Genomic DNA, 13,147 nt, shown 5'->3' on the forward strand with positions numbered 1-13,147 from the left:
AACCACTGAGCCACCCCCGTCCTGGAAATCAAGTTCTTTTTTAAACTCACTGGGTTGACTCTACTACATTCCTGTCTTATCAGGAGAGTGGTAAGATTAAATGACAACCTGAATAAACACAAGGAGAACAATTATCTCGTCCTTGTCCTTATCTTGTCTGTCTGTGGCCGTTCAGTGTCAGGGCTGAGCGATTGGTTTTTTTTTTTTTTTTTTTAAAGATTTTATTCACTTATTTGACACACAGAGAGCCAGAAAGCACAAGTGGGGGGAATGGCAGAGGGAGAAGGAGAAGCAGGCTCCCCGCCGAGCAGGGAGGCAAATGTGTGGGACTCGATCACGACCCGAGCCGAAGGCAGACGCTTAACCGACTGAGCCACCCAGGCGCCCCTGAGCGATTGTTTTTTAACTTCAAGCATCTAACCTGGGTGCCAAGAGACCTTCAGGGCTGGTGCGTATTACAACTCCCCCCTTCTACCCAGTCCGCCTACCCTACCCCCTGCCCCCACCCCGAGTTCGTCTTCAAATGGTAAGCAAAGTGAATATGACAGAAACATCAAGAACGGACTCTCACATAGCTACTTTCCTCATTCTACCACTTACTTCCCTGAACAGGGTCTGAACTTGGCCTGTCTGAGGCCTCCCTGGCCGTACCCAGCCCTGGGCTAAGGGCACAACACCCCCATGCTCACACAACCCTCGCAAGCCCCGTCAAAGCCACGGTCCCTTCACTCTAGAGTGAGAAGATTGAGGTCCCATGAACATAAGGTCACAGATCCCGGAGGCACCCAAAGCCCCAATTTGTGCTCTTCTGGGCGGTTATCCTAAAGCAATCAAGGGGAAAGGGTGTCCAAGGGCATTCCAGAAGAAACACAGCGAGTGCTGGCCAGGCCACCCTACCCATGTGACTCTGTCACTCCTCTTACTCCTATTTTTCTGTAAGTGCATTAGTCACGGGTTTTGTTGTCTTTATTGTTGGGATAGAAACTCAACCCAAACGTGGTAAGACAAAAGAGGAACGTCCTTGGAATGTACATAAAACTCAGAAGGGCAGCCGGTCCTCAGGGACGACGGAAGCTGGGGCTTGAAAGCGAGGAGGACGGCCTGTCTCCCCGCTGGGTCCGCGAACATGGCACAGCCGGGAAGTTTCTTCTTTCCTCGGAGCAGTCTCCACACAGCGGCGAGCATGGCCTCCACAGGACCCTGAGCCTCTAGCTGTAGCCCCTTTCTCCAGCGCCAGCGGGCACACATCCCAAAGGGGCTGCCTTTGGCCAGGTCACAGAGGTGTCCCTTGGCCACTTTGGTACCGCCCAGCTGCAGTCCCGGGATCCAGGCACACTAGGAGGGAGGCGAAGAATTCTCCAAAGGTGGAGGCGTCATTCCCAGAAGGGAGAGTGCTGGGCTGACAGGGGCCTCAGCTGCCCCTGCACAGGCCGCCTCTTCGCCCTCAGATTTTTTTTCCTCCCCCTGTGCTTCTGCCTCCTCAAAACCTGGACCCTTCCCTATCCTGTGGCCCTTTGGGAGGCGTTGAATTCTAACTGTGGGTCACCTTCAGAGCCAGACACGTATGGGCTCAGCCCCACTCTTGGACAACACTGTGTACCGGGCCACTTAGCAGGCCACGCTGAGCAGCTGTGGTGGGACAGGTGCACACAGACCCTTTGCCAGGTCACCACGTGTGGCTGCTTACAATGGCAGCACCTTCAGTCCGGGGAGACGGGCAGACGAAGGCAGGCACCATGACCTTGCATGCTTTTTGTACCCCTTTAACTGCCCTGTGAGGGGTCATTTTATAGATGAGGATGTTGTGGCTCAGAACGGTTAGGTAATTTTCCCAATATCGCACAGCAGTGAGTGGCAGAGCCGAGATTCAAACTCAAGAGAGAAAAGCCTGGGCTACTTTCCCAGAACCACACTGCTTCAAGTCACACCACTCCCATGACAGGCTTCGGGGCGTGGGATTTCCTCCAGCCTGGCCCTCAGTCACTCCCACCAGCCCACAAGCTAGCACCTGCAGGGACACGAGCTCCCAGGTACGAAACCAGTTTCTGATGAGAAAGAAAATAAAGACAAATTGACAGAGTCAGGAAATGGGTGAGGAAAACCCAAACTTGCATTTTTTATTCCCATAAAAGAGCTCATGATAGTTTTTCATTCTTAAAGGTAGACTTTTGTTTATTTATTCATTCAGCAAATAATCACAAATGCCTTCTCTGTGCCGGGCCTTGCAAAAAGACCAACAAATGACCTTAGAAGCCACGCTCCCTGCAGTTTTCCCATTTGGCCAGCAGAGGGGGCGAGTGCCAGCTCTGGGCAAGGCTGAAAACCAAGCTGGTCTGGTCCCTGTGTTCCCAGCTGGGCTGCTCCAAAATGCCCCAGACAAAGAAGTCCCAGGTGTCCTTCCAGGTCTTTGGAGTGAAAATTATGCCTCCCATCCCACCCCGGGAAGATCTAAGACCAGTCCCGAAGAACAGATCTGAGAGCTGCAAAGGAAGCTCTGGGTAGAAACACCCTATTCCACAAAGGGTCAGGGGAGCCAGAAACAAGCAAGGACCTCAGGTGCACAACAGTCCCCTTTGACCACAGCCAAGCCCTTAGTGACCAGGACTGAAACGTGGGACCCCGGCTCCTAGCCTCTACCATTCTGCTGTCCTCAATGGGAGAGAAGGAAGGGTTTCCGCACCTTTTTTGCTATACCAGGTGAGGGCGGACAATGCCGCAGATATCAGGACTGATTTAAGAAGGAAGGGCAGGAGCATACAGGGCCATGGACAGTCGGCAAATTCCCTCGGGACCAGTCGGGACCAGGAGAGAGCGGAGCTAATTGTTCAAGCTGACGCTGCAAGGTCGGTGCTGTGTCTCCGCGAAGAACAGAATGGCCACGGTACAACCCGCCCACAGCTCACTGCTCCCCTAAAGGCTAACAGAGACACGAAAGCCACGTGGCTCAGTCCCATCCACTCTGCAGTGCACTTATGCTAGAAGAGCAAGAGGCTGACCAATGAGGGGCAGCTGGGTGGTTCGGCCAGTTAAGCCTCCGACTCTTGATTTCCACCTGGATCATGATTTCACGGTTGTGGATTGGAGCCCTGCATCAGGCTCCACGCTCGGCACAGAGTCTGCTTCAGATTCTCTCTCCTTCTGCCTCTCCCCACACCATGCTCTCTCTCTCTCTCTCTCAAAAAAATAAGAAGAAGAAGAAATGAACAAATAATAAATAAATAAAAAGTAAAAATTGGCTGATCAATTAAAAGCAAACCCATCACCCCAAGTGACCCCTTCTGACTATAAAATAAGGAATTTGGGGGGGAATTTCTAACATCCTCCTAGGGCATACATTCTGGATTTCTTGGTTTTCACAAACTGAAATTATAGTCAGCTTTTCCACTTCCTTAACATGAGCCATCCTTGATCATCTTATTTTTCAAGGCAACAACAAAATCCCATGAGAACTCAAAATCCAAACCCAAGGAGTTGTGTACAAATTTTGAAAGTTCTATCCGGGACCTAAAGGAGAGATGGCGTCAGACGACGACAAATGACTCTGTGTTAAAACGGAATCACATCACTCACTGAGGGGCGGGGAGCAAAGGAGCTGACCCAAGTCCTGAGCACGTAGGGTGTTCGCCAGGTACCGCAGGGTTAAAAAACTAAATGAACTGTACACACACACACACACCGAGCTCTCACTGGTACACTTGTTTCCCCCAGGGCTCTGTAGTCAAATGTACTTTATATTGTCAGTTAAGACTGAACGATGTAAAAATATTTTAGACAATAAGAACCAGGTTTTCTCCCTGTAGGAGAAAAGTTATAAATGAGGAAGACAGAAGTTTGGGATGAGCTCTCTGGAGCTAGACTCATCAGAGAACCAGTCCCAGCTCGGGCCTGTTCTAAAGACAGAGAAAGGAACCGACGTGTGTGTGTGCACACACATGGGCTGGCAGTGTGTGTGTGTGTGTGTGTGTGTATGCATAGAAGCCTAGGAGCAGTACACCCTTGCTCCCATACCTTCTGTCCTGAGCTTTATTCCTAAACTCAATTCTACAGTAAAAAGGAACCATGGTTCCTTGGTTAGTGGCCAGTTCTAGGGCAGAGGTGAGGAAAATACAAGATGGCGGGATGAGCCTGGAGAATCTTGAGTCCCACGAAGTAAGGATGAGTCACATGGGGAAAAGAAAAGGAAGGGATGGAGAGAGGAAGGGAGGGAGGAAGGAAGGAAGGAAAGGAGGGAGAGGGGAGGGAGGGAGGAAGGAATTAGGAAGGAAAGGAGGGGAGGGAGGGAAAGAAGTAGGGGTGAGGGAGGAGGGAGGGGAAAGAAGTAGGGGTGAGGGAGGAGGGAGGGAAAGAAGTAGGGGTGAGGGAGGAGGGAGGAAGGAAAGCAGGAAGAAAGGAAGGAGGGAGGGACAGAAGGAAAGAGGGGACAGAGGGAGAATAAAGGTCATGGAGCCCTATCAAAAGAACACGGACACCAACATGAAAGAGCCCCCCTCCCCCCACCCAAGTCATAGCTGTTGCAGGCGAGACCCACCAGCGGATGGTGTCATGGGTTCAACTGTGTTGCCTAAAAAGAAGTGTTGAAGTCCCGACTCCTGGTTCCTGTGAACGGGGTCTCATTTGAACCTGGGGTGTGTGCAAATGTAATGAAGTTACAGTGAAGCATACGGGACTCAAGCAGGCCCTAAATCCAATGACCAGCGAGCGCCCTCAGGGGAAGGGGAGACAAAGGCACGCACACAGGAAAGACGGACGTGGAAAGACAGACAGAGGAGGGAGTGAAGCAGCCACAAAGCAGGGGCCGCCAAGGGTGGCCAGCGGCTTGGAGCGAGGCAAGGAACACATTCTCCCTTGGGGACTTCGGAAGCAATCAGCCCCACAGACACCTGTGGCACAGCCTCCTGGCCCCCTAAACGTGAAAGAATACATTCCTGTGGTTTGAGGCCACCCAGTGGGTGGTAATTTGTTACACGAGCCCTAAGAAATGAACACAGATGCTAAAATTAATAGGCGAAAGCTTAAGCGGAAACAGGATACTTGCCTAATCTCAGAGGATCTCCTCTCCAAGGTTCACTGCAAAGGGAAAGACCAAAGTGAAAGCTGGTGGCACAGCCGTGACCAAAGATCAAGACTAATATCACCCGTGATAGGTATGGACATGATGTTGCCCTGCTAGGAGGCAACGGGAAGGGCACATGGCTTCTGCGGATCTGGTCCGTAACACAAATCCCCCAACGAGTCAGGAGAAGGAGCTGGCAGACTGAAGTTGAAGGGCATTCTACAAAACTACAGAAGGCTGCACTGTCAATCATGGGATCATGCGCCCCGAGAAAAAGAGGCGGGACCATCACAGCTCAGAGGCCAGACAACTACCTGCGATGGGTGATCCTAGGACATGATCAGGAGAACTGGTGGGTTCCCAACACAGCGCTGGCTTCATTGGTAGTTGGGTACCGGGGCTTCGTTTTGATCACTGGTCTGCAGTGACGGGAGACGTTAACACTAAGGGAGCTGGGGTGAAGGGCACACAAAAACTCTTTGTACCGAACCTGCAACTCTTCTGCACATTCAGAGTAATCTCCAAATTCTAAACATAATTATCAGGGAGTGGGGAGTGCTGTGGGGGAAGGGGAAGCGGGAATTGACATCCTGTGGGGAGAGTCAGCCAAATCCTCCCTGGTGCATTCAGACCTAAGAAACCAGGCACGGGGGCACTTGGGTGGCTCAGTGGGTTAAGCCTCTGCCTTCGGCTCAGGTCATGATCTCAGGGTTCTTGGATCGAGCCCCACATCGGGTTCTCTGCTCAGCAGGGAGCCTGCTTCTCTCTCTCTCTCTCTCTCTCTCTGCCTGCCTCTCTGCCTGCTTGTGGTCTCTCTCTGTGTCAAATAAATAAAATCTTTAAAAAAATAAAAAAATAAAAAAAAAAACAGGCACGGGAATATGAGGCCCAAGAGGAATCGTGACCCCACAATCCCATTTTCAGTGGACAAGACATCGACAGGGTGAATTGCTCAACAACAGCACCTTTAACGCGTTTAACATTTTTATTTTTAACTCTGCTTTGGTAGTACAAAAGTCGCAAAAGTACAAACCAGACAGTTAAAAATACATCTGACACTCAAAATGGTGAAAAATTTTCCTTTACAAATTTTTACATCAAGGTGGCAGCCAGCTCACTCAGGACACCAGAAGTCAGCCCATCTGTAGTGTTTTGTAGAGTAAGTTTGTTGTGGACCCCCAGTCCTTCCACAGAAGGAAGAAAACCCAAGCCCTGTAAACATCAGTTGCTTTGGGAACACTTAAGAATCCTTGAGTAAAAAGCTTATGTGTTAAAACATTGAATGCTTAACTTTTTGGCATGTTTGAAAGCCAGCCAGACGAAACCTGCTCAAGTATTAGAAAATATTTAAAACGTACTCTCGGTATAAACACAATTTTAAATATTTTTGAGTATTCTCTTGCCTGTTGTATTGCTATAAAAAAGTGCTCTGACCTGAATAAAATTAAAAAATAATTAAAGCTGAAGAATATCTTACATTTTGGTCCCTCACCATTCGAGGACATTGTATTTTCAAGCCCAAAGTGATGCTTTTAAAAACAAAAACCTAAAACTATTGGTCTAGACAGCACGTATAGTATTTACACTAATACACACCCCCAAAATGCTTCTATTGCTCCTTTCTGGACTTCAGGGGAATCTCTCTCCATACCGTCCTCTGCGTGGATGTATGAACACACACACACACACACACACACACACACAGAGCTCTTATCACTTGTCAGAAAAAATTCTTGTGAAAGGGAACCTACCATCCATTTCAAAGACTGGAAATTTGTAGTTTGATGCCAGAAACAGAATGGAATGAATAAATTGACAGTAACTACTTGAAATGATATTTTTATGGAAATCCTCTTTGGCAGTGAAATGAGAAAGATGCTCTTTCTCTCCAAGATAACATTAGTGCCCCAAGGCACCACACCAACACTGACAGGATTGGGGGGGGGGGGTTGGAGACCCTCCTGTAACTGGATCCTCCCAGCCCCGGGGCCCACAAGGGTCAGAGCTGTACCACTATCTCTGCCTCTGGTTCTTGCCGGGGGGTGGGGTGGGGGGGTGTTTCATACACAGCATAGCTAAACAAGTAAGTACATAAAAGTGGGGCTTTCCAGGCTTCCAAGGGAACCATAACCATCCAGGATCTTTTCAATAAGGAGCCTCGGTTACAAGACATGAAGTAGGAAGTGCCCTCTGAAACAGCCGAGGAAGGTACGGGCCCATTTTACATCAGAAAATGGGTGTGTCTGTTTTGTCAAAACAGGCTTTTGTTGTTTTATTTTGTTTTTAGTCACTTTAAACTACTGTCCCCCTTTATTCAATGGACTAAGTAAGAATCGCTTAGCGCAAGTTACAAAAAAATAAAATAAAATACTCTCAGTATCTTCTTGGTGATGGAAGAGTGGCACAGTGGCGGCGAGTTAATGTTGATGACTTGGTCCAAGGCTCCAAGTCCGGCATCTGGTTCCATCTGACGCCCTGACCTCTCAGGGGCCAATTTCTCGGGGCTAAACCACCCTCTCTGCAAGGACGTTTTTTACCACTGAAGTTTCATCTTTATCTTCTGTAACAGTTAAACTGCAAGAGAATCTTCTTGCAACTAGTTGCATAATGAGACCTATGGGTTGGGAGAACAGAGGTGTCCGCGTGCGCGTGCATGTGCACACACACTCACACACCAACACCCCCAGCATCCGCTCGGATTGCACACCAAGATTTCCCTGCGAAGACTGATCCCGCTGGAAGAATTACCAGTGGTGCCATGGCTAGAGATGGAGGACTGGGAGGTCTGTCTGGTGGTTGGGGAAAACTGAAATATGGGCTCTTTTCTTCACTGGAAAGGTACTAAATTTTCCATCAGACTTTTTAACCCAAAACGTGTTTCCAAGCAAATTGAATTCTGTACCAAACATAGCGCAAATATTCCCTTTTAGCTTTTATCCCCACGTCTGCAGACTCCGCAATAGAAACTGTATAAAAATTTTTAAAAATGCCGCAGGCAACTTCTTATCTTGGAAGTCTTCGGCATCTTCTAACTCTTCCGATGAAGTCACCCCTGCAAAAGAAAACACAAAGGTAAAGCTTTCCAGAAGGTAAGCATCACATCATATGTTAACCTGCGCGGATATTTAAAAACCCAGAGGACCTGTACCCCTTCCTTGCCCCATCTCACCGCACCCCCCTGTGTTCCTTCCCCATCACACCTTTCTTCTAGAATTCAGTCTAAAGAAATGCAAGTACCACAATTTCAAAAGGACCCCATTACCAAGGTTTTATAAATCAAGAAAGAAGAGAATTGGAGAGCCACAATGGACTAAAGGTATCAGTCCATTTCCGCAGGAGTTTCTAAAGGGACCCACTCTCTGAGCCTGCTCCCCTGAGTCACGTGTCCCTCCGTCCCGGGAACGTGTTCTTTAACTCCCCGGCCACCTTCTGCCAAGTAAGGAGCAGGAGGGTGAGTGTGCTCAGGCACAGTTTTAGTTCTGTGTGTCAGATAACGTGTCTTCCCCAAGCCACACCGGCCGGCTAACTCCGGGTCTCCACGGCGTGCACGAGCTCGGCTGGGATCTCGGGGGCCATGAGGAGCGCAGTGACTCGAGATGCCCGATCTCAGGTGTCCGCTGTAACTCAAGGACGGTGCCGTGTGTTCCAGTTCCAACAGCTGGCCCCTGTCACCGTCTACACTCTCATCACAAATGAAGCCCCTGGTAAACTTGGAAAACAGTTTTTTACTTTTTATTTTCCAAAGCTGTTTTTGATTGGTGGTGGTGGTGTTTTTTTGTTTGTTTTTGTTTTTGTTTTTGTTTTTTAACAAATGAGTCATCTAAGAGACAGACCGCTGTGTACCCATTTACAGTCCTGTTTGGAAGCCGGGGATCACTGAGGACAGGACTCACACCACGCGGGCCGCCCTGCGCCAGGTTAAGGAATGAAGCACTTTCCCGTCTGCCAACAAATGCTCAACAAAACCGCACCCCGCTGTGTTCCTTCCCGGTCAAACGGGCTTGAAGCCAGTTTGCCGGAATAGGAAAAGCAACAAGTCAGCGAGATATCTTGATTGATGTATTACTTTGTAGTTCTTTTACAGCTCCTTCTTCAAGATCTAGAGTGTAACAGTATCCGTACTATCCTTTTCTGTCATTCCATCCTTCAGCATGTTCAAGATAGGAGAGAGAGAGGAAGAGAAAGAGAAAGAGAGGGAGAGAAAGAGAAAAAGAGAGATTACCCAAACTAAAAGGTTTGGGTAAAGGATCCTTATCTGCTTCACTGAAAAGGGAATAAAACACTCTTCCCTAAAATAGCTGGCGTGGAGTTTTTAATTACGAGTGGAGACACTGATTCTTAGCCCTGCCCTGCTACAGCCTAGCACGGCCGCAGCTCAGACTTGTACTGTAGCGCGGGCCACGAGCAAGTCTCGGAACAGTTTCATTTGAGAGTGGATGAGTGTGAAAGATGCCAGTGGGGGCAAAAGGGAGAAAAGCCAGAGGCGGAGAAACAGAAAAATGGTCCTGAAAGACAAAACAGTGAAAAGAAGAGGAGTGAATTTTCAAAGCCAAACTTCAAACTAGGCCATTATCTGCAAAATAGGTGTTCAACTATTTTTGTATCTCCTCCTTTTATCATCTGCTCCCTTAGACCTAGATTTTTTGGCATCAAGGAAAACAGGAAGGTCAAGGGCGAGGAATGTCAGGCCTAGAATGTCATGTTCCGTCCCAGCCGGAGTTTTTGATCCAACGGAGGAGACCTTCCCCTTTAGAGTTCTTTGCACAGATTTAACCGACTTTAAAGAATGGACAAGACAGAGGGCTGGGCTAAGGAAGGCTCTAGAGCCAGAGGCCTGGATTCTAATCCAGACCCCGTGACTAGCTGCTGAACCCGGGCCCGCCCCGGAGCATTTCCTCAAAGGGGTGCTGGTCTTACAAAAGGGGATCTACAGACAGTGCTTGACACGGGGCCAGCTGTCAGGAGGCTCCCAAAGTCATTACCATCATCCAACGGCCCTAAACCATCACAGCGGCTTCAACAGCTGCCTCCTGTGGCTGATTTAAAACTGCACTGTGCGCAGTTTGAGGAAGTAAAAAATACAAATACGGCTTCACATCCTCACCCTTAACACCAGACACTAAACAGAAAACAGAAAGTTAACCTTTCTAAAAATCCTATTAAAGCCACCCAGCAGCACCAGCGTGCGGTTCTGGGCTCTCCCTCTTCAAAAACACCTGCTTATCAGAAGGCAGCACTTTACCAGCAGAGCAGCTATCCATTTCCAGGTAAATACCTCTTTTATCAGAATGACAACCTAGGGGGAAGACACCACAGACTCCGCGGCTTGTGAATTTCCAGCCGTGACCTTACGGCTGGGGGCTGCGTTCACAGGTGGAGTTCCACAGTGTTCAGTTTCTCCTCGGTGCATCCAACAGCTGTGACTATAGCCCTAATGATAAACACATACTTGTAAATGGTGTTTCTTTAACCCACCACATTAATATTAAAAGATGCCTTCTTTAAGGTCTTAAAGCAATCAGAAACCATGTGTGGGCTGGTATGAATGCCAGAGAGGGCCGGCAGCCGTGCGCGGATGGGGAGAACACCCCCCACCCACCCCTCATTCTCAGTTCCCCTCACCATGGGATCCACCGTATTGAACAAGTCGGACCCCCGCCCTGGAACACCTCCCCCGCCACCTCCCTGACGGGAGGGAAATCTGGTGACTACAGTCTTACACGTAAAACAAGACTGAGGGCGAGCAATTAAGAACCTCAGAAAAGGTTTATCTGGAAAGAAGGAAGAGGTCACTCTAATTAGAAAAATAAAGCCATAATGCCATGATTAAATTAGGGTTCCACCAATCAGAGAAAGACAACTATCATATGACCTCCCTAATATGAGGAAGTGGAGATGCAACATGGGGGTTTGCGGGGCAGGAAAAGAAAAAATGAAACAAGATGGGATCGGGAGGGAGACAAACCTAAGTGACTCTTAATCTCACAAAACAAACTGAGGGTTGCAGGGTAGGGGGGTAGTAGGAAGAGGGCGGTTGGGTTATGGACATTGGGGAGGGTATGGGCTATGATGAGTGCTGTGAAGTGTGTAAACCTGGCGATTCACAGACCTGCACCCCTGGGGCTAATAATACATTATATGTTAATAAAAATTTTTAAAAATAAATAAATAGGGACACCTGGGTGGCTCAGTGGGTTAAGCCTCTGCTTTCAGCTCAGGTCATGATCTCGGGGTCCTGGGATCGAGCCCCACATTGGGCTCTCTTCTCAGCAGGGAGTCTGCTTCCCTCTCTCTCTCCACCTGCCTCTCTGCCTACTTGTGATCTCTCTCTCTGTTAAATAAAAAAATTTTAAAAAATCTTTAAAATAAATAAATAATTAGGGTTCCACAGAAGCCACAATAGAGTATATCAGTGATGAGGACATGTATGTGACTTGTTAAAAAGGATTCTCTAGGAAAAAACTCCCTGGTCCCTTTAAAAAGTAGAAATATGTTTTTTTTAAAAAAAAGAGAAGCCTGAGCAGATTAGCAGACACTGAACGCTAAGACCTCCAAGGACAGGGTGTCAAGGAAGGAAAACACTCTCTGGTTAACAACAACAGTAGCTGACATTTACAGAGTGTTCCCACATGCCAGGCACCGCCACGCTTCACACTCCAGACTCAGGAACACAATCTTTCCAATGACTCCGGGAGTCAAGGACGAGTCCCATTTTTGTACAAAGAAACTGAGGCTTCCAGGTTCAGTCACTTGCCCGAGGCCATACACTTAGTCACCGCGAAGCAGCAAGTCCACAGCCCGCAGTCCGGCCCACTCATTCCCAAACTGCACCAGCGCACCCGTCACACAGAGACGTCCCCAGCATCACCGAGCACCCCCCACCTGTGCAGTGGCAACAGCAGAAGAGAAATGCAGAAATAGAAACCCTGGCAGGGCCACTCCCTAGGGAAGTGGTCCTTGTGGCTACACAGGAGCAGAGAAATGATGCTGAAAACCCATCTCCTCCAAGGGACTCAGGTCCTAAGATGCAAAGTGCACCTAGAATGACATGTCATGACACGGAATAGATCCAAGGCTACAGAGTCACACAGCTAGATTAAGAATGTTCTAGAACACATTTAAAGGAACTAGAGTGGGAAAGTTGTTCATAGGAACAAGAGTTAAGATCAGGACAGTAATAGTCCTACTCAAAGGCCTAGGCAACAAGTATGTGATCTTTCACAAGTAATCTGTGATCCTTTGAGACTCGAACTTCTTCTTCTTTTTTTTTTTTTTAAAGATTTTATTTATTTATTTGACAGAGATCACAAGTAGGCAGAGAGGCAGGCAGAGAGAGAGAGGAGGCTCTCTCTCTCTCATGGCTCAATGCGGGGCTCGATCCCAGGACCCTGGGATCATGACCTGAGCTGAAGGCAGAGGCTTTAACCCACTGAGCCACCCAGGTGCCCCAAGACTCGAACTTCTTAATTAGAGGGTTATCTTCTACCAGGCTCTAACTGAATGCTCTATGGTCACGTGCACACAGGTTCTAGCTGCTGAAAACATGGGTGGCATCTTTGCAGACACAGATTAATGGAAAGATACCAGAAGGTAGTTGGTGTTCACAGTCCTTCAAATCTTGCACTGGTCTAAAACGAGTGTTAAATTTTATAAATTGATGTTATGCCTTCCTATTTCAATAAAGACTCCATGTTTATTAAAAAGCTAATCTAGGCTAATGGATAGACTTATGCTAATCTAGCTAATCAGTGAAGTCTCTTTAATTCAGTGTTTCTCAGGATGATGGGTAGCGCCTTCTTTAGAAGCAACCCAAATGTTATTAAAAATTCCCAATTCTTTGGACTGCACCATGACCTACTAAATCCGAACTGATAGGATTGGAGCCCAGGACGCTGCTTTCTTACAAGATGCCTTCATGCATCTATAAGGGTTTAACCCACGAGATAAAACTCAGTACTGTTTGTCAACTGATAACAACTGCAAGAATTAAATTCACCTTCAAGGAGCAAAACGAAACACCATGAAGTCGGCAGAGGTCAAAAACTACACAAAAGAAATGGAAGAGGAAACAGACATGACAGAAACATTGAAAGA

The 13,147-nt window shown here is 48.1% G+C and overlaps 1 protein-coding gene across 1 annotated transcript in view; it reads right to left on the reverse strand.

Moving 5' to 3' along the window:
* Positions 1-6,019: 6,019 nt before the first annotated feature.
* Positions 6,020-13,147, reverse strand: part of RELL1 (RELT like 1) — a 63,628-nt gene continuing 56,500 nt past the window's right edge. Inside the window, 1 exon segment of the mRNA XM_032334066.1 lies at positions 6,020-8,105. The gene's annotated coding sequence lies outside the window, so the exon portion shown is untranslated.

The sequence above is a fragment of the Mustela erminea genome, chromosome 2 (genome assembly GCF_009829155.1).
Source record: "Mustela erminea isolate mMusErm1 chromosome 2, mMusErm1.Pri, whole genome shotgun sequence".
Classification (NCBI taxonomy): domain Eukaryota; kingdom Metazoa; phylum Chordata; class Mammalia; order Carnivora; family Mustelidae; genus Mustela; species Mustela erminea.